The following is a 19791-nucleotide window of genomic DNA, read 5'->3' as shown; positions in this document are numbered from 1 at the left end:
TGCCTCAGCTTCCTGAGTAGCTGGGATTACAGGTGCCTGCCACCATGCCCAGCTAATTTTTGCATTTTTATTAGAGATGAGGTTTCACCATGTTGGCTAGACTGGTCTCAGACTCCTGAACTCAGGTGATCCACCCACCTTGGCCTCCCAAAGTGCTGGGATTACAGGCATGAGCCACCTCACCTGGCCAAAATACCCATAGTTCTGTTCCTCCTCTTCCCTGAAACCTGTTAGCACTGGTGTGGCCTAGGTGTTCAAGGCTTAAACTTTGCTTTCCCATCTCTGCTTACTTCTTTACTCCCTTGGTTATCCCATCCAGGCCTGTGGCTTTAGATATTAGCAACATGCTGATACCTCCCAGATTTGCATCTCTAGTACTGATCTTTATCCTGAACTCCAGACTGATGGAACCGACTTCCAGCTCCACATCTCACTTGTCTACTGGTTATCAGAAAACTCTACCTACCCAAAACTGAGCTCCTGCTCTTCCTACCAAAACTGTTCCTCCCAAATTCTTCCCTATCTTCCTTCATTCCAGTCCAACAGGTCTGTCTCCTGTTTCTACTGTGGCCACACTGCTGCAAGCACCATCCTTCTGTGGTTGGATTTTTTTTCCTTGAGATGGGGTCTTGCTCTGTTGCTCAGGCTGAAATACAGTGGCATGATTGTGGCTCCTCCCAAGTCTTGTAGGCTGCTGAATTTGGTTTCTGTAAGGAGGGAGATGGAAAGTTGTTAGAGGGCTCTGAACAGAGAGATATCATAACCTGAATTCCATGTTAACAGGATTCCTCTGATTGCTGTGTGGAAAGCAGACTGAAGGTGGGAAAGGGGAGAAGCAGAACAGCTAGTTGGGAGGCTGCTGCAATAATCCAACCACATTGTTTGAACCCAGGAGTTCGAGGCTGTAGTGAGCTATGATCGTGCCACTGTACTGCAATCTCCACACCTTTCTGACCTCATCACACTTCTCCAAAAACAATTCTGTTTTTGATCCTTAATGATCCTTAAAAATTCTAGTCATGCTCATACCTCAGGGCCTTTGGCCTTGCTGTTCTTTCTGTCCAGAACATTCTTTCCCCAGGTATCTCAATAGCTTGGTTCTCATCTTCTTTGGGTCTTTATTCCAAGAGCTCAGTGAGGCCTTCCCTCACTGCTCTAAAGTTACAACTTCCCCCCAGAACTCCTCACTCTCCTTCCCTCCCTTATTTTTTTCCATAGCATTACCACCACCAGAGAGATTGTCTATCTTTTTTTTTTTGAGATGGAGTCTCTGTCACCAGGCTGGAGTGCAGTGGCACAATCTCAGCTCACTGCAACCCCTGTCTCCAGGGTTCAAGCAATTCTCCTGTCTCAGCCTCCCAAGTAGCTGGGACCACAGGTGCATGCCACCAAGCCCAGCTAATTTTTGTATTTTTAGTAGAGACGGGGTTTCACCATGTTGGCCAGAATGGTCTCGATCTCTTGACCTCGTGATCTGCCTGCCTCGGCCTCCCAAAGGCTGGGATTACAGGCGTGAGTCACCACGCCCAGCCTTTGACACAGAGTCTCGCTCAATTGCCCAGAGCTGGAGTGCAATGGTGCGATCTTGGCTCACGCAACCTCTGCCTCCTGGGTTCAAGTGATTCTCCTGCCTCAGCCTCCCGAGTAGCTGGGATTACAGGTGTGCGCCACCATGCCTAGCTAATTTTTGTATTTTTAGTAGAGATGGGGTTTCACCACGTTGGCCAGGCTGGTCTTGCACTTGTTACCTCATGATCCACCCACCTCAGCCTCCCAAAGTGCTGGAATTACAGGCGTGAGCCTCCGTTCCCGGCCTAAGTGTGCTTTATTTTTGAATGTTCAATGGTCTTTTCTTGCAGCAGACTTTTTTGATCCCATAATGTTGAATTTAGGCTATAAAATCAGGTTACCTTCCCTAAGGGCCCACTGACAGGAACACCAGATGGCCAAGACTAGCAAGTCTTTCAACAATGTAGACAGTACACCTAAGAACTTCAAGCTGGCAGCTGGAAGAACATTAGCTTGAAGATGCTGGAAACGAGCTGCAAACCGAGTTGTGTTGCCCCGTTTTCTGCTAGATTGCTGACTTGCAGTTTCCTTCCAGCTCCTCTGTGACCTTGCGCAAGTCAGTCTTGGCCAGATTTATTGCCCAAGAGCTAGCAAGACCTGTGGAAGCCGGGTGGCTTTTCCTTTATGGGTTGAACCTTTAACACAGATGAAGTTTTTTGTTTTTTGTTTGTTTTTGAGATGGAGTCTTGCTCTGTCCCCCAGGCTGGAGTGCACTGGCGTGATCTCACCTCACTGCAACCTCCACCTCCCGGGTTCAAGTGATTCTCCTGCCTCAGCCACCCAACCAACTGGGGATTACAGGCGCCTGCCAACGTGACCAGCTAATTTTTGTATTTTTAGTAGAGACGAGGTTTCACCATGGTGGTCAGGCTGGTTTTGAACTCCTGACCTCAGGTGACTCACCCACTTTGGCCTCCCAAAATGCTGGGATTACAGGCATGAGCCACCGCGATGGCCTGTCTGCTATTCTTGAGCAGGGAATACCTAATTTGGAAACTCATCAGAAGGAAAAGGGGCTGAGTGGAGGGGAAGAAAATTGCTTTAGTTCAGGAGTTCGAGACCAGCCTGGGCAACATAGTGAGACCTTGTCTCTAAAAAAAAAGAAAGAAAGAAAAAGAATAGATTATGAGCAAATGCATGCAGATACAGGAAAAGAGGATGAGCCTCCGTGACATATTGATTTTCCAATCCAAGTTTTTCTGTTGTACCTATTGTCAGGTTTCAGGTAGAAGGGCTGGGAGGGCCAGGAGCCAGGGCCTTCTGTGGGTGCACGGCCATCAGCCCCTTTTCTTTCTTTCTTTTTTTTTTAGACGGAGTCTTGCTCTGTCGCCCAGGCTGGTGTGCAGTGGCGCAGTCTTGGCTCACTGCAAGCTCCGCCTCCCGGGTTCATGCCACTCTCCTGCCTCAGCCTCCCCAGTAGCTGGTACTACAGGCGCCTGCCACCACGCTCGGCTAATTTTTTGTATTTTTAGTAGAGACAGGGTTTCATCGTGTTAGCCAGGATGGTCTCGATCTCCTGACCTCGTGATCCGCCCGCCTCGGCCTCCCAAAGTGCTGGGATTACAGGCATGAGCCACTGCGCCCAGCCTCTTTCTTTTTCTTTTTTGAGACGGAGTCTTGCTTTGTTGCGAGGCTGGAGTGCAGTGGCGCGATCTCAGCTCACGGCAACCTCCGCCTCCCGGGTTCAAGCAATTCTCTGCCTCAGCCTCCTGAGTAGCTGGGATTACAGGCATGCGCCACCACGCCCGGCTACTTTTTGTATTTTTAGTAGAGACGGGGTTTCACCATCTTGACCAGGCTGGTCTTGAACTCCTGACCTCGTGATCCACCCGCCTCGGCCTCCCAAAGTGCTAGGATTACAAGCGTGAGGTACTGCGCCCGGCCTCTTTCTTTCCTTTTTTCTGAGACGGAGTCTTGCTCTATTGTCCAGGCTGGAGTGCAGTGGCACAGTCTAGGCTCACTGCAATCTCTGCCTCCCGGGTTTAAGTGATTCTCCTGCCTCAGCCTCCCGAGTAGCTGGGATTACAGGCGCCTGCCACCAAGCCCGGGTAATTTTTTTTTTTTTTTTTTTTGAGACAGAGTCTCCCTCTGTCGCTGTCGCCTAGGCTGGAGTGCAGTGGCGCTATCTCGGCTCACTGCAAGCTCCGCCTCCCGGGTTCACGTCATTCTCCTGCCTCAGCCTCCTGAGTAGCTGGGACTACAGGCGCCCGCCACCACGCTCCGCTAATTTTTTGTATTTTTAGTAGAGACAGGGTTTCATCGTGTTAGCCAGGATGGTCTTGATCTCCTAACCTCGTGATCCACCCGCCTCGGCCTCCCACAGTGCTGGGATTACAGGCGTGAGCCACTGCGCCCAACTTCTTTCTTTTTTTTTTTTCTTTTGAGACGGAGTCTTGCGCTGTTGCCAGGCGAGAGTGCAGTGGCGCTATCTCGGCTCACTGCAACCTCTGCTTCCCGAGTTCAAGCAATTCTCTGCCTCAGCCTCCTGAGTAGCTGGGACTACAGGCATGCGCCACCACGCCCGGCTACTTTTTGTATTTTTAGTAGCGATGGGGTTTCACCATCTTGGCCAGGCTGGTCTTGAACTCCTGACCTCGTGATCCACCCGCCTCGGCCTCCCAAAGTGCTAGGATTACAAGCATGAGCCACTGCGCCCGGCCTCTTTCTTTCTTTTTTTTCTGAGACGGAATCTTGCTCTGTTGTCCAGGCTGGAGTGCAGTGGCACAGTCTCGGCTCACTGCAACCTCTGCCTTCCGGGTTTAAGTGATTCTCCTGCCTCAGCCTCCCGAGTAGCTGGGATTACAGGCGCCTGCCACCAAGCCCGGATAATTTTTGTATTTTTAGTAGAGATGGGGTTTCACCATGTTGGCCAGGCTGGTCTAGAACTCCTGACCTCAGGTGGTCCACCCGCCGCAGCCTACCAAAGTGCTGGGATTACAGGCGTGAGCCACCGCGCCCCGCCAATCAGCTGGAGATGGCTTAAGCTTACTTCCGAAGAAGCTCCCTTCCATGTCTCTCACACTAACGAACAATAAGGAGGCCTCGAGCTAGGCAGGCCAGGGCCGTACCCGAGCTGCTGGCAGGGAGCAAACCTCGGGAAAGTCAAGCCACCAAAAAACTGTAAGCCTCAATCAACTGAGAGGAAAGCACAAGAGGACCAGGTGTCACAGGGCAGAGGCCAAACCACAACCCCCAGCAGGTCCCGCGGAGTAGGGCGGGTAAGCGCGCCTTCTTATTGGATGGCGATGGACAGCGTGCTCCTACGTCCCACCCCAGAAGGCAAGTCCCCTGCGCGCAGAGCACGGCGGGAGTAAGAGTCTGCGGGACCGGCAGCTGTACTTCATCTCCCGGCGGGCCGAGCGCTGAAGGCAGCGGCGCGGCGCGGCGCCTTTGTGGTAGCAGTGGCCCCGCGCGGAGGAAGTTCCGGTCCCCGCGGCGCTGGGTCGGTGGCGGAGGCTGAGGAGAAGGAGGAGCGGGCCGTGGAGGCTTCGCCGCCTAGGTAAGGGCCCGGGAATGGAGGGAGGGCGTGCCAGAGCCTGCCAGGGAATAGCCAGCAGACAGGCCCGCTCTAGACGTCGCAGGCCCGTGCAGCCTGAAAGCTGTGGCTTCAGTGTCGCGGGACGGCTGCGGCCTCGCTCGGGAAGAAGACCAAGCAACGGTGAGGTGAGGGAGGCGCCGCCCGTGGCAGGAACGCCCCGAAACCGTCGCGGGCCTGGGGCGGGGTCCGGCGCGGCGGTAGATTACCGGTCCCGCCGCGGAGCGGCCAGCTGTGAGGCTGGGGCCGGCGCGGGGTTGCGGCTCTGTGCTCTTAGTCTTCGGAGCTGTAAGCGGGCTCTTCTTGCGGTTTTCCTGTTTCACATCCAATTCTGTGGCATCACTAGGAAGGGAGCTCTTGTGCTTAGCACGTAGTCTCGTCCTCAGACTTGGACAGACACAAGGAAGGCTCCGCCGGACCGGAGGGCACAAGAGCTCCGAGCCCGGTCGTCGGGGCAGTAGAACCTGGAGGCGAGGGAGTGGTCTGGTGGGTTCTGCGCCCGTTAGGCAATGGAGAAGGATGTTTTCTCATATTCACTCTTTAGATTCCATTAGCGGTGTAAATAGGTGTTTTTCTCTTTACTTTAGAGTTGACGTTAGGCTAATGGGTTCAACTTTGGGAATGCTTTTTTTTTTTTAAAGGAAGGGCCGTGTTTCGTAGGGTACGTAAACCATGAGCATAATTGTATTTTTTGCGTATTCCAGGTTTGCTTGTGAAGGTCAGAGTAGCCGGATTTAAGTGAAGGAGTTCAGTAGACATGCAGACATGGTCACCTGGTTCATTTTCTGAACCCTGGATTGTGCCCTCGGCTTGCTAGTTTCCACCTTCTTATTGAGAACTGCCACCAGTGTGAATGATTTAAATATGTCACCATTACTGAATTTGTGAGGTCTGTAACGAGAGGTGTCAAGAACTGGTGCGTGGTGGTAGGACTGGCAGTGAAGAAAGTAACTAAATAATATGTTACCATTTTGGTGAAACACAAAAGTTGAATTTGAACCTTGTCTCAGAAACTAGCACCTAACTAGATACCTAACCTGCAGGACAGGTCCCAGGTCTCTGTGGATAGTTGTAGTACCTTTCCTTATAGAATTCTATTACCAGGCCGAGTCTGGTGGCTCATGCCTGTAATCCCAGCATTTTGGGAGGCTGAGGTGGGAGGATTGCTTGAGCCCAGGAGTTGGAGACCAGCGTGGGCACATGGCGAGACCCCGACTCTACAAAAAATAAGATAGCCAGGGCCGGGCACGGTGGCTCACACCTGTAATCCCAGCACTTTGGGAGGCTGAGGCGGGGAGTTCGAGACCAGCCTGACTAACATGGAGAAACCGCGTCTCTACTAAAAATACAAAATTAGCTGGGCGTGGTGGCACATGCCTGTAATCCCAGCTACTCGGGAGGCTGAGGCAGGAGAATCGCTTGAACCCGGGAGGCGGAGGTTGCAGTGAGCTGAGATTGCTCCATTGCACTCCAGCCTGGGCCACAAGAGTGAAACTCTGTCTCAAAAAAAAACACAACAACAAAAAAAAACCCCGCAAAACTCAACAAAAACCAACGGAGTAGAGGCAGCGTTTCGCCTTACGCCCAGCTAATTTTTTGTATTTTTTTAGTAGAGGTGGAGTTTTGCTATGTTGGCCAGGCTGGTCTTGAACTACTGACCTCAGGTGATCCACTCGCCTTGGCCTCCCAAAGTGCTGGGATTACAGGCGTAAGCCACCGTGCCCGGCCCTGTTATACTATTTCTAAAACAAATTGTGAGCCTGGGTAACATCGCAAAACCCTGTCTCTACAAAAAATACAAAAAAAATTAGCCAGGCATGGTGGCATGCTCCTGTTAGCCCTAACTACTCAGGAGGCTGAGATAGAAAAACCGCTTGAGCCCGGGAGGTAGAGGTTGTAGTAAGGGGAGATAGTGCCACTGCACTCCAACCTGGGCCACAGAGCAAGACTGTCTCAAAAAAAAAAAAAAAAAAAAATCAAACAAATTGTGGTAAATATGTATTTTTATGTATGTTTATGTATATTTTAACAAAATTTGCCCTTTAAACCATTGTTAAGTATACAATTCAGCTGGGCACGGTGGCTCACGCCTGTAATCCCAGCACTTTGGGAGGCCAAGGCGGGCAGATCACGAGGTCAGGAGATCGAGACCATTCTGGCTAACACAGTGAAACCCTGTCTCTACTAAAAATACAAAAAATTAGCTGGGTGTGGTGGCGGTCGCCTGTAGTCCCAGCTACTCAGGAGGCTGAGGCAGGAGAATGGTGTGAACCTGGGAGGCGGAGCTTGCAGTGAGCCGAGATTGCGCCACTGCACTCCAGCCTGGGAGACAGAGCGAGACTCCGAGACTCCGAGACTCCGTCACAAAAAAAAAAAAAAAAGTATACAATTCAATGGTATTCATTACATTCACAATGTAGTACAAGCAACACCACTATTTCTGAAACTTTAGTATCTCAAACAGAAACTCTGTAACCAGGGAGGGCATGGTGGCTCACGCCTGTAGTCCCAGCACTTTGGGAGGTGAAGGTGGGCAGATCACTTGAGGTCAGGAGTTCAAGAACAACCTGGCCAACATGGTGAAACCCCGTCTCTACTAAAAATACAAAAATTAGCCATGCATGGTGGCATGCACCTGTAACACCAGCTACTAAGGAGGCAGAGGTTGCAGTGAGCTGAGGTCATGCCATTGCACTCCAGCCTGGGCTACAGAGCCAGACTCCATCTCAAAAAAAAGAAAAAAAGAAACTGTAACTATTAAACAAGTTAACTTCCCATTTCCTCCTCCTCTTAATCTCTAATCTACTTTGTGTCTCTCTATGAGTGTGCTTGTTCTAGGTACTGCAAATACTAAATGGAATCATACAGTATTGTCCTTTTTTGTGTCTGGTTTATTTCACTTAGTGTAATGGTTTCAAGGTTGATCCATGTTGTAGTGTGTATGAGAATTTCATTCCTTTTTAAGGCTTAATCCGTTGTGTGTGTACACCACGTTTTGTTTATTAATTCATTTGTAGTAGACACTTGGGTTGTTTCTACCTTTTGACTATTGTAAATAATGATGCTGTGATCATTGGTGTACAAATATCTCTTTGAGTCCCTGCTTTGAATTCTTTTGGGTATATACCCAGAAGGGAAATTGCTATATGGTAATTATTATTATTATTAATTATTTTATTTTATTTTATTTTGAGACAGGGTCTTGCTCTGTTGCCCAGGCTGGAGTTCAGTGGCACAGTCATGGCTCACTGCAGCCTCGAACTCTTGGGCTCAAGCAGTCATCCCGCCTCAGCTTCCTGAGTAGCTGGGACTACAGGCATGGGCTGCCACAACCAGCTAATTTTTTTGTTTAATTTTTATTTTTTGTGATGAAGTCTTGCCTTGTTGTCTAGGCTGGTCTCCAACTTCTGAGTTCAAGTGAGCCTCTTGCCTTGGCCTCCCAAAGTGCTGACATTACAGGCATGAGCCACCACATCTGGCCCATAATTTTTTTATTTTTATTTTTTTGTGGAGACAGGGTCTCCCTATGTTGCCTATGCTGGTCTCGAACTCCTGGCCTCAAGCCATTTTCCCTCCTTGGCCTCTCAAGGTACTGGGATTACAGGCAAGAGCCACTGCACCCAGTTGATACTTGGTTATTATATGTTTAGCTTTTTGAGGACCCACCATACTGTTTTGCTCAATGGCTGCATCATTTTACATTCCCGCCAGTAATACACAAGGGTTCCAATTTTCCCACATCCTCCTCAACACTTATTTTCTGTTTTTCCTTTTTTGGTAAATTTGTGTGTGTGTATGTGGTTTTTTATTTGTGTGTTTTGATAATAGCCACCCTAATGGGTGTGAAGTGGTATCTCATTGTGTTTTCTTGGTTTTTGCTTGTTTGTACCTTTTTAAGCATTTTTAAGTGTACTATTCAGTAGTAGTAAGTACATTCTTCTTTTTGTGCATCCATAATAAAAATCCAGCTTCAGAACTTTTTTCATCTTCCCAAACTGAGTTTCTGTACCCATTGAATAGTAACTCCCTATTCTCTCCTCCCCTGACAATCACCATTCTGCTTTCTGTCTCTATGAATTTGACTACTCTAGGTGTCTCATGTAAGTGGAATCATATAATATTTGTTCTTTTGTGTATGGCTTATTTTACTTAGCATAATATCTTCAGGATTCATCCATCTTGTAGTATGTATCAGAATTTTATTCCTTTTTAAGGCTGAGTAATATTCCATTATACGTATATACCACATTTTGTTTATCCGTTTATCTATTGATGGACATTTGGGTTGTTTCCACCTTTTTGCTCTTGTGAATATAATGGTGCTATGAATATTGGTGTACAAATATCTTTTTTTTTTTTTTTTTTTGAGACAAAGTGTCGCTCTTGTCACCCAGGCTGGAGTGCAGTGGCGTGATCTTGGCTCACTGCAACCTCTGCCTCCTGGGTTCAAAGGATTCTCCTGCCTCAGCCTCCTGAGTAGCTGGAATTACAGATGTGCGCCACCATGCCTACCTAATTTTTTTATTTTTAGTAGAGAAGGAGTTTCGCCATGTTGGCCAGGCTGGTCTTGAACTTCTGACCTCAGGTGATCAACCTGCCTTGGCCTCCCAAAGTGGTGGAATTACAGGTGTCAGCCACCGTGCCCAGCCACAAATATCAAGTCTTTACTTTCATTTCTTTTGGGAATATATATGCTCAGAAATGGAATCGACAATTGACAGAGCAAATGGTAATTCTATGTGTAATTAAAAAAAAAAATTATTTTTTTGAGAAGGATTCTTGCTCTGTTGCGCAGGCTGGAGTGCAGTGGTGCGATCTCAGCTCACTCCAAGCTCCGCCTCCTGGGTTCATGCCATTTTCCTGCCTCAGCCTCCTGAGTAGCTGGGACTACAGGCATCCGCCACCACGCTCGGCTAATTTTTTGTATTTTTAGTAGAGATGGGGTTTCACCGTGTTAGCCAGGATGGTCTCCATCTCCTGACCTCGTGATTGGCCTGCCTCCGCCTCCCAAAGTGCTGAGATTACAGGCATGAGCACTGTGCCTGGCCAATTTTTTTTTTTTTTTTAGACAGGGTCTTGCTCTGTTGTCCAGGCTGGAGTGCAGTGTTGCGGTCACAGCTCTCTGCAGCCCTGACCTTCTCAGTTCAAGCTATCCTCTCACCTCACCCTCTTAAGTAGCTGAGACTACAGGTGCATGCCACCATGCCTAGCAAATTTTTTTATTTTTTTGTAGCTATGGGATTTTGCTAGGTTGCCCAGGCTTTATGTGTCATTTTTTGAGGAACTGCCTTACTGTTTTCCACACTGGTTGCACCATTTTACATTCTGTTAGCAGTGCACAAAGGTTTTGTTATAGACTGAATTGTGTCCCCCTGAAAATTCACGTGTTGAAGCCCTAAGCCCTAGTGTGACTGTATTTGGAAATAGGACCTTTACAGAGAAATTAAAAAGTTAGAAGATATAAGGGGCCGGGCACAGTGGCTCATGCCTGTAATCCCAGCACTTTAGGGGGCTGAGGCAGGCGGATCACAAGGTCAGGAGATCGAGACCATCCTGGCCAACACGGTGAAACCCCGTTTCTACTAAAAATACAAAACATTAACTGGGCGTGGCGGCATGCACCTGTATGTAGTCCCAGCTGCTGGGGAGGCTGAGGCAGGAGAATGGTGTGAACCCGGGAGGCAGAGCTTGCAGTGAGCCAAAATCGTGCCATTGCACTCCAGCCTGGGTGACAGAGTGAGACTCCATCTCAAAAAAAAAAAAAAAAAAAAAAAAAAAAGAAGATATAAGGATGAGACCTTAATCCAGTAGGACTGGTGTCTTTGTAAGAAAAGGACTGGATACCAGGAGTGCCTGTACAGAGAGAAAAGGCTACATGAGGACAGAGGTAGAAGGGGGCTGCCTGCAAGCCAAGGAGAGAGACCTCACCTAAAACAAACCTTGCTGACACCTTGATCTTGGACTTCCAGCCTCCAGAGCTGTGAGAATAATTTCTGTGGCTTAAGCCTTCCAGTCCATGGTATTTTGTTACGGCAGTCCTAGCATACTGTGTAATATAGGTTTCAATTCAGTTTCTCTGCATCCTCCACATCCTGGCCAACACTTGTTATTTTCTTTCTTTCTTTTTTTTTTTTGGAGGCAGATTCTCTCTCTGTCGTGCAGGCTGGAGTGCAGTGGCGCAATCTTGGCTCACTGAAACCTGCACCTCCCAGGTTCAAGCGATTCTCCTGCCTCAGCCTCCTGAGTAACTGGGATTACAGGCACCCGCCACCACACCCAGCTAATTTTTGCATTTTAGTTGAGATGGTGTTTCTCCATGTTGGCCAGGCTGGTCTTGAACTCCTGACGTCAGGTGACCTGCCAGCCTCGGTCTCCCAAAGTGTTGGGATTATAGGCATGAGCCACCACGCCTAGTATTTTCTTTTTTTTTGCGACAGAGTCTCACTCTGTTGCCCAGGCCGGAGTGAAGTGGCATGATCTCGGCTCACTGCAACCTCTGCCTCCCAGATTGAAGCAATTCTTGTGCCTCAGCCTCCTGGGTAGCTGGGATTACAGGCATGGGCCACCACGCCTGGCTAATTTTTGTATTTTAGTAGAGACGGGATTTCACCGTATTAGCCAGGCTGGTCTTGAATTCCCGACCTCAAGTGATCTGTCCACCTTGGCCTCCCAAGGTGCTGGGATTACAGGTGTGAGCCACCTCACCTGGCCTATTTTCTGTTTTGTTTTTTTTTTTTTTCATTAGCTATCCTAATGGATGTGAAGTGGTATCTTATTGTGGTTTTTGATTTGCATTTCCCTGATGATAAGTGATGTTGAGCATCTGTTCATGTTCTTATTAGCTATTTGCATATCCTCTTTTGGAGAAGTATCTATTCATGTCTTTTATTGACCATTTTAAAATGGGGTTTTTCATCCTGGCTAACACGGCGAAACCCTGTCTCTACTAAAAATACAAAAAAAAAAAAAATTAGCCAGGCGCGGTGGCAGGCGCCCGTAGTCCCAGCTACTTGGGAGGCTGAGGCAGGAGAATGATGTGAACTTAGGAGGCGGAGCTTGCGGTGAGCAGAGATCGAGCCACTGCACTCCAGCCTGGGCGACAGAGCAAGACTCCGTCTCAAAAAAAAAAAAAAGTGGGGGGGTTTTGAGCTGGGTGTGGAGGTGCATACCTGTAGTCCCAGCTGCTCGGGAGGCTGAGGTAGGTGGATCTCTTGAGCCCAGGTGTTTGAGGGTGCAGTGAGCTGTGATTGCACCACTGAACTCCACCCTGGGTGACAGAGTGACCCAGTCTCTAAAAATAAAATAAAATTAGGTTTTTGTCTTTGTTCAGTTTTAGGAGTCCTTTATACACTCTAGATATTAATTCCTTGTCAGATATTTGACTTACAAGTATTTTCTCACTGTGGTTGTCTTTATACTCTGTTGATAGTGTCTTTTGATGCACAGAGGTTTTCATTTTGATCAAGTCCAATTTATCATCTTTTTTTAAAATCTGTGCCTCATCTGCGAATATTACCAATCGAAAGTCATGAAACTTTTCCCCTAAGATTTTATAGTTTTAGCGCTTACGTTTGGGTTTTTGATCCAATTGGAGTTAATTTTTTATATATTGTGTTATGTAAGAGTCCCACTTTATTGTTATGCATGTGGATATTCAGTTTTCGGAGTACCATTTTCCATTTGGGAAAAAGATTGTACTTTCTCCATTGGATGTTCTTGACACCTTTGTTGAAAATCAGTTGACTAAAGTTCAAGACCAGCCTTGCCAACACGGCAATATCCCGTCTGTACTAAAAATACCACAGTTAGCTGGGCATGGTGGTGCCTGGCTGTAATCCCAGCTACTCAGGAGGCTGAGGCAGGAGAATCGCTTGAACTGGGAGGTGGAGGCTGCAGTGAGCTGAGATCGCACCACTGCCCTCCAGCCTGGGCGACAGAGCGAGATGTGAGAATCTGTCTTAAAAAAAAAAGAAAATTGACCATATTTGTGAGGATTTATTTCTGGTCTCTCCATTCAGTTGATTGGTCTTTATGTCTATCTTTATGTCCTTACTGCACTGTTGTGATGGCTGTAGCTAAATGGTACACTTAAAAATGGTTAAAATAGGCCGGGCACGGTGGCTCACGCCCATAATCTTAGCACTTTAGGAGGCTGAGGTGGTCAGATTGCCTGTGCTCAGGAGTTCGAGACCAGCCTAGGCAACATGGTGAAACCCCGATTTTACTAAAATACAAAAATTAGCTGGGTGTGGTGTGGTGTGTGCCCGTAATTCCAGCTGTTCAAGAGGCTGAGGCACAAGAATTGCTTGAGGCCGGGCGCTGTGGCTCACGCCTGTAATCCCAGCATTTTGGAAGGCCGAGGCAGGTCAAGAGATTGAGACCATCCTGGCCAACATGATGAAACCTAGTCTACTAAAAATACAAAAAATTAGCCGGGTGTGGTGGCGTGCACCTAGTCCCAGCTACTTGGGAGGCTGAGGCAGGAGGATCACTTGAACCCAGGAGGTAGAGGTTGCAGTGAGCCAAGATTGCGCCACTGTACTCTAGACTGGCGGCAGAGTGAGACTCTGTCTCAAAAAAGAAAAAAAAAAAAAGAAGAATTGCTTGAACCCAGGAGGTAGAGGTTGCAGTGAGCTGAGATTGCACCCTGCTCTCCAGCTTGGGCAACAGAGTGAGACTATTTACATACCCAATTTTTTTTTTTTTTTGAGATGGTGTCTCGCACTGTTGCCCGGGCTGGAGTGCTGTGGCGTGATCTTGGCTCACTGCAACCTCCGCCTCCTGGGTTCAAGCAATTCTCCTGCCTCAGGCTCTCAAGTAGCTCCTGCCTCAGGCTCTCAAGATGCCTGCCATCACACTTGGCTAATTTTTTCTATTTTTAGTAGAGATGGAGTTTCACTATATTGGCCAGGCTGGTCTCAAATTTCTGACCTCGTGATCTGCTGGCCTCGGCCTCCCAAAGTGCTGGGACTACAGGTGTGAGCCACCACGCCTGGTCATACCCGAATATTTTACCATAAGTGTAAAAGAATTTATTATTTTTATTTTTTTCTTTTTAAATTCTTCAATCTTCGTTTGTTAATGTTCTGCTGAATCATAAAAAATTATGAAATAAAAAGAATAGGTCTTGTTGATTCTTCTTTTTACTTACCTCCCCCTACTTACCGCCTCTTACTTTATCAAAGAAAACACTTCATTTGAAACTTAAGTACATTCTCCCAGAGAGGAAAATCCTTCAGGACAACAATTTGTTTTTTTTTTTTTTTTTGCTTGTGTTTTTGAGACGGAGTCTCACTCTGTCGCCGAGGCTGGAGTGCAGTGGCGCGATCTCAGCTCATTGCAACCTCTGCCTCCCGGGTTCAAGCGATTCTCCTGCCTCAGCCTCCCGAGTAGCTGGGACTACAGGCGCCTGTCACCACGCCCTGCTAATTTTTGTATTTTTAGTAGAGACAGTTGGCCAGGATGGTTTCAATCTCATGACTTTGTGATCTGACCACTTTGGCCTCCCAAAGTGCTGGGAATACAGGCGTGAGCCACAGTGCTCGGCCAATTTTTTGTATTTTTAGTGGAGACAAGGTTTCACTGTGTTTGCCAGCATGGTCTTGATCTCCTGACCTCGTGATCTGCCTACCTCCCAAAGTACTGGGATTACAGGCCTGAGCTACCGCGCCCAGCCTTTTTATTTTTTTATTTTATTTATTTTATTCTCAGCCTTCTGGGTAACTGGGACTACAGGCGCATACCACCACGCTCAGCTAATTTATGTATTTTTAGTAGAAATGGGGTTTCGCCATATTGGCCAGGCTGGTCTTGAATTCCTGGTCTCAAGTGATCTGCCTGCCTCTGCCTCCTAAAGTGCTGAGATTACAGGCATGAGCCACTGGCCCAGACTACACTTAAAATTTTCAAATCGAGATATTTTGGGGGGCAAGGGTGCTTCTAGCAGCCACTAATTCCAGCTCTTGAGTGCATATTAAAGTTGCTACTGTTTAAAAGCTTGTAGTTGGATCCAGGGAGTGGGTAGGCGGTCAGAGTAACCCTTGCTTCTTGGTGTCTCGTTGATGCTTTTAGCTGAATGTCCTGTGTAGCCCACAACATTCACTTTGGGAAAAAATTAAGAGTGTTTAAAGCAGGATCAAGCTGCTGCACACCACAGCTAAAACTACTGGAATAAGACCCCTCGTTCTGTTTCATTGTTTTTTGGAGCTAAAGTCATGATTAAGAAGGATGGCCTGGGATATTGGTACTGTGCTGCTAGAGGTGCAATTCCTGGTTCTTTGCAAGATAGACCAGAGTGAAAGCATTTGTCAGGAATGTTTTTATTAATCAAGAGTGAAAGGTAAGGCTAGGCGTGGTGACTCAGGCTTGTAATCCCAGCACTTTGGGAGGCCAAGGTGCGGGAACATTTGAGGTCAGGAGTTCAAGACCAGCCTGGCCAACATGGTGAAACCCCGTCTCTACTAAAAATACAAAAATTGGCTGGGTGTGGTGGTGCATGCCTATAATCCCAGCTACTCGGGAGACTGAGGCAGGAGAATCGCTTGAATCCGGGAGGTGGAGTTTGCAGTAAGCCGAGATCATGTCACTGCGGTCCAGCCTGGGTGACAGAGGGAGACTGTTTCAAAAAAAAACCAGAAAGAATGAAAGGCAAAACATTAAAAATAGAATTACCATATGATCTAACAATTTTACTTCTGGGTATATATCCAAAATAATTGAAAACAAAGAAAAAGAAAAACAGAGTCTCGACGAGATATTTGTACCCATGTTCATAACAGCATTATTCACATTAGCTAAAATGTGGAAGCAACCCAACTATTCATTGATGAATAGATAAGGAAAATGTGGTATGTACATATAACTGAAAAATTATTCAGTGTTAGGAAGGAAGGTAATTCTGACATATACTACAACATGGATGAACCTTGAGGATATTATGCTAAGTGAAATAAGCCAGTCATATAAAAGACAAATACCATATAATTTCACTTATATGAGACACTTTGAGTAGTGAAAATTATAGAAACAGAAAATAGTTGTCAAGGATGGTGTGAGGGATGAATCAGCAGTTACTATTTCTTTTGTTTTTGTTTTTGTTTTTTGAGATGGGGTCTTGCTCTGTTGCCCAGGCTGGAGTGCAGTGGTGTGATCTTGGCTCACTGCAACCTCCGCCTCCCAGGAGCAAGCAATCCTCCCACCTCCGCCTCCTCAGTAGCTGGGACTACAGGTGTGTTCCACCTCGTCCGGCGTGTGTGTGTGTGTGTGTGTGTGTGTGTGTGTGTGTGTGTGTGTGTGTGTGTGTGTGTGTGTGTGTGTGTGTGTGTGTGTGTGTGTGTGTGTGTGTGTGTGTGTGTGTGTGTGTGTGTGTGTGTGTGTGTGTGTGTACAAGGTTTTGCCATGTTGCGCTGGTCTCAAACTCCTGAGCTCAAGCATCAAGCAATCCACCTTTTTCAGCTTTCCGAAGTGCAGGTATTACAGACAAGGGCCACTGTGCCTGGCCTTTAATATATTTTATTTTATTTATTATTATTTATTTATGTATTTTGAGATGAAGTCTCACTCTGTTGCCCAGGCTGGAGTGCAGTGGCACGATCTTGGCTCACTGCATCCTCTGCCTCCCAAGTTCGAGTGATTCTCCTGCCTCAGCCTCCAGTTATTATTATTATTATTACTATTTTTTTTTTGTTCTGTTTATTTGAGATGGAGTCTCACCCTGTTGCCCAGGCTGGAGTGCAGTGGCACAAACTCGGCTCACTGCAACCTCCACCTCCCAGGTTCAAGTGATTCTCCTGCCTCAGCCTCCCAAGTAGCTGGGACTACAGGTGCCCGCCACCACGCCTGGGTAATTTTTGTATTTTTAGTAGAGACGGGGTTTCACCATATTAGTCAGGCTGGTCTTGATCTCCTGATCTTGTGGTCTGCCTGCCTCGGCCTCCCAAAGTACTGGGCTTATAGGCGTGAGCCACCATGCCCTGCCTTGTTATTATTTTAATTTTAATTTTAATTTTTTTGTCTAAGACGGAGTCTCGCTCTGTCACCCAGGCTAGAATGCAGTGGCACAATCTTGGCTTAGTACAACCTCTGCCTCCCGGGTTCAAGTGATTCTCCTGCCTCAGCCTCCCGAGTATATGGGACTACAGGTGCATGCCACCATGGCTAATTTTTGTATTTTTAGTAGAGATGGGGTTTCACCATGTTGGTCAGGATGGTCTCGATCTCTTGACCTCGTGATCTACCTGCCTTGGCCTCCCAAAGTGCTGGGATTACAGGCATGAGCCACTGCTCCTGGCCCCAATTTTTGTATTTTTAATAGAGACAGGGTTTCGGCATGTTGGCCAGGCTGGTCTCAGACTCCTGACCTCAAGTGATCTGCCCACTTCAGCTTCTAAAGTGCTGGGATTAAAGACAGCACTGTGCCCAGCCACTTTACTATATTTTAAATTAGGTTACTTATCCTTTTTTTGTTGTTGTTGTTGTTGTTTTTTGAGACAGAGTTTTGCTCTTGTTGCCCAGGCTGGTGTGCAATGGTGCCATCTCGACTCACCACAACCTCTGTCTCCCGGGTTCAAGTGATTCTCCTGCCTCAGCCTCCCGAGTAGCTGGGATTACAGGCATGCATCACCACGCCAGCTAATTTTGTATTTTTAGTAGAGACAGGGTTTCTCCATGTTGGTCAGGCTGGTCTTGAACTCCTGACCTCAGGTGATCCACCTGCCTTGGCCTCCCAGAGTGTTGGGATTACAGGCGTGAGCCACTGTGCCTGGCCTATTTTTCTTTTTGTTACTGAGTTGAAATCATTTTTTATATATTTTAGATACAAGTCACTTATCAAATATGTAATTTGCACAAATTTTCTCCCATTCTGTGGGTTGTCTTTTCATTTAAACCCAAAAATTGTAGAGATGGGGGTTTTGCTGTGTTGCCCAGGTTGGTCTTGAACTCCTGGTCTTAAGTGATCCTCTGACCTTGGCCTCAAAAAGTGCTGCGATTATAGGCATGAGCCATTGTGCCCAGCTTACCTTTTTTTCTTTTCTTTTTTTTTGAGGCAGGGTCTTGCTCTGTTGCCCAGGCTGGAGTGCAGTGGTGCAATCATGGCTTACTGCAGGCTGAAACTCCTGTGCTCAAGTGATCCTCCCACTTTAGCCTCCTAAGTAACTGGGACCATAGGGGTGTGCCATCACACCTTGCTAATTTTTTTTATTTTTATTTTTTTTGAGATGGAGTCTTGCTCTGTCGCCCAGGTTGGAGTGCAGTGGAGCGATCTTGGCTCACTGCAAACTCCACCTCCCGGGTTCAAGTGATTCTCCTCCCTCAGCCTCCTGAGTAGCTGGGACTACAGGCGTGTGCCACCATGCACAGCTATTTTTTGTATTCTGAGTAGAGACGGGATTTCACCACATTGGCCAGGCTGGTCTCGATCTCTTGACCTCATGATCTGCCCACCTTGGCCTCCCGAAGTGCTGAGATTACAGGTGTGAGTGTGAGCCACCGAACCTGGCCTTTTTTTTTTTTGGAGACAGTCTCCCTCTGTCACCCAGGCTGGAGTGCAGTGACATGACACAATCTCGGCTCACTGCAACCTCTGCCTTCTGGGTTCAAGTGATCCTTCTGCCACAGCCTCATGAGTAGCTGGGATTGCAGGCATGTGCCACCATGCCTGGCTAATTTTTGTATTTTTAGTAGAGACGGGGTTTCACCATATTGGCCTACCTGGTCTTGAATTCCTGACCTCATGATCTGCCCGCATCAGCTTCCCAAAGTGCTGGGGTTACAAGCGTGAGCCACCACGCCTAGCTGGACCTGACTAATTTAAAAAAAAATTTTGTAGGCTGGGTAGGGTGGCTCACACCTGTAATCCCAGTACTTTGAGAGGTGGAGGTGGGGTAATCGCCTGAATCAGGAGTTTGAGACCAGCCCAGGCAACATAACGAAACCCTAGGTCTACCAGAAATACACAAAAAAATTAGCGGAGCATGGTAGTGCACGTTTGTAGTCCCAGCTACTCAGGAGGCTGAGGTAGGAGGATGGCTGGAGCCAGAGAAGCAGTGGTTACAGTAAGCCGAGAATGTGCCACTGCACTCCAGCTTGGATGACAGAGTGAGATAAGGTCTCAGAAAAAAAAAAATTTTTTTTCTAGGCTGAGCGCAATGGCTCATGCCTGTAATCCCAGCACTTTGGGAGGACCAGGCGGGTGGATCACGAGGTCAGGAGATCGAGACCACCCTGGCCAACATGGTGAAACCCCGTCTCCACTAAAAAAATACAAAAATTAGCTGAGCGTGGTGGCACGTGCCTGTAGTCCCAGCTACTTGGCAGGCTGAGGCAGAAGAATCGCTTGAACCCTGGAGGCAGAGGTTGCAGTGAGCCGAGATTGCACCATTGCACTCCAGCCTGGGCGACAGAGTGAGACTCCATCTCAAAAAAAAAAAAAAAAAATTTGTGGAGACAAGGTCTCAGTATTTTGCCCAGGATGGTCTCAAACTTCTGGGCTCGAGCCATCCTTCTGCCTCAGCCTCCCAAAGTATTGGAATTACAGGTGTGAGCCACTGTGTCTGGCCTATTTATAGACTCTTAATTCTGTTTCCTTGGTCTGTATGTCTATACTATGTCAGTGCCACACTGTCTTGATTACTGTAGCTTTGTGGTGAGTTTTGGAATTGGGAAGTGTCAGTCCTCTAACTTTGTTG

At 47.6% G+C, this 19791-nt stretch overlaps 1 protein-coding gene across 2 annotated transcripts in view; it reads left to right on the top strand.

The window, feature by feature from the left end:
• Positions 1–4850: 4850 nt before the first annotated feature.
• RBM6 (RNA binding motif protein 6) overlaps positions 4851–19791 on the top strand; it is a 139396-nt gene continuing 124455 nt past the window's right edge. Inside the window, exon 1 of one of the 2 annotated variants that reach the window (XM_054481975.2) lies at positions 4851–5068. The gene's annotated coding sequence lies outside the window, so the exon portion shown is untranslated. Of the gene's footprint in view, positions 5233–19791 lie in introns of both variants that reach the window. The other variant, XM_063661107.1, reaches the window with a different exon arrangement.

The sequence above is a fragment of the Pongo pygmaeus genome, chromosome 2 (genome assembly GCF_028885625.2).
Source record: "Pongo pygmaeus isolate AG05252 chromosome 2, NHGRI_mPonPyg2-v2.0_pri, whole genome shotgun sequence".
Lineage (NCBI taxonomy): Eukaryota > Metazoa > Chordata > Mammalia > Primates > Hominidae > Pongo > Pongo pygmaeus.
The sequence above is the reverse complement of the archived record's forward strand: the minus strand, read 5'-3'. Positions and strand labels throughout refer to the sequence as shown.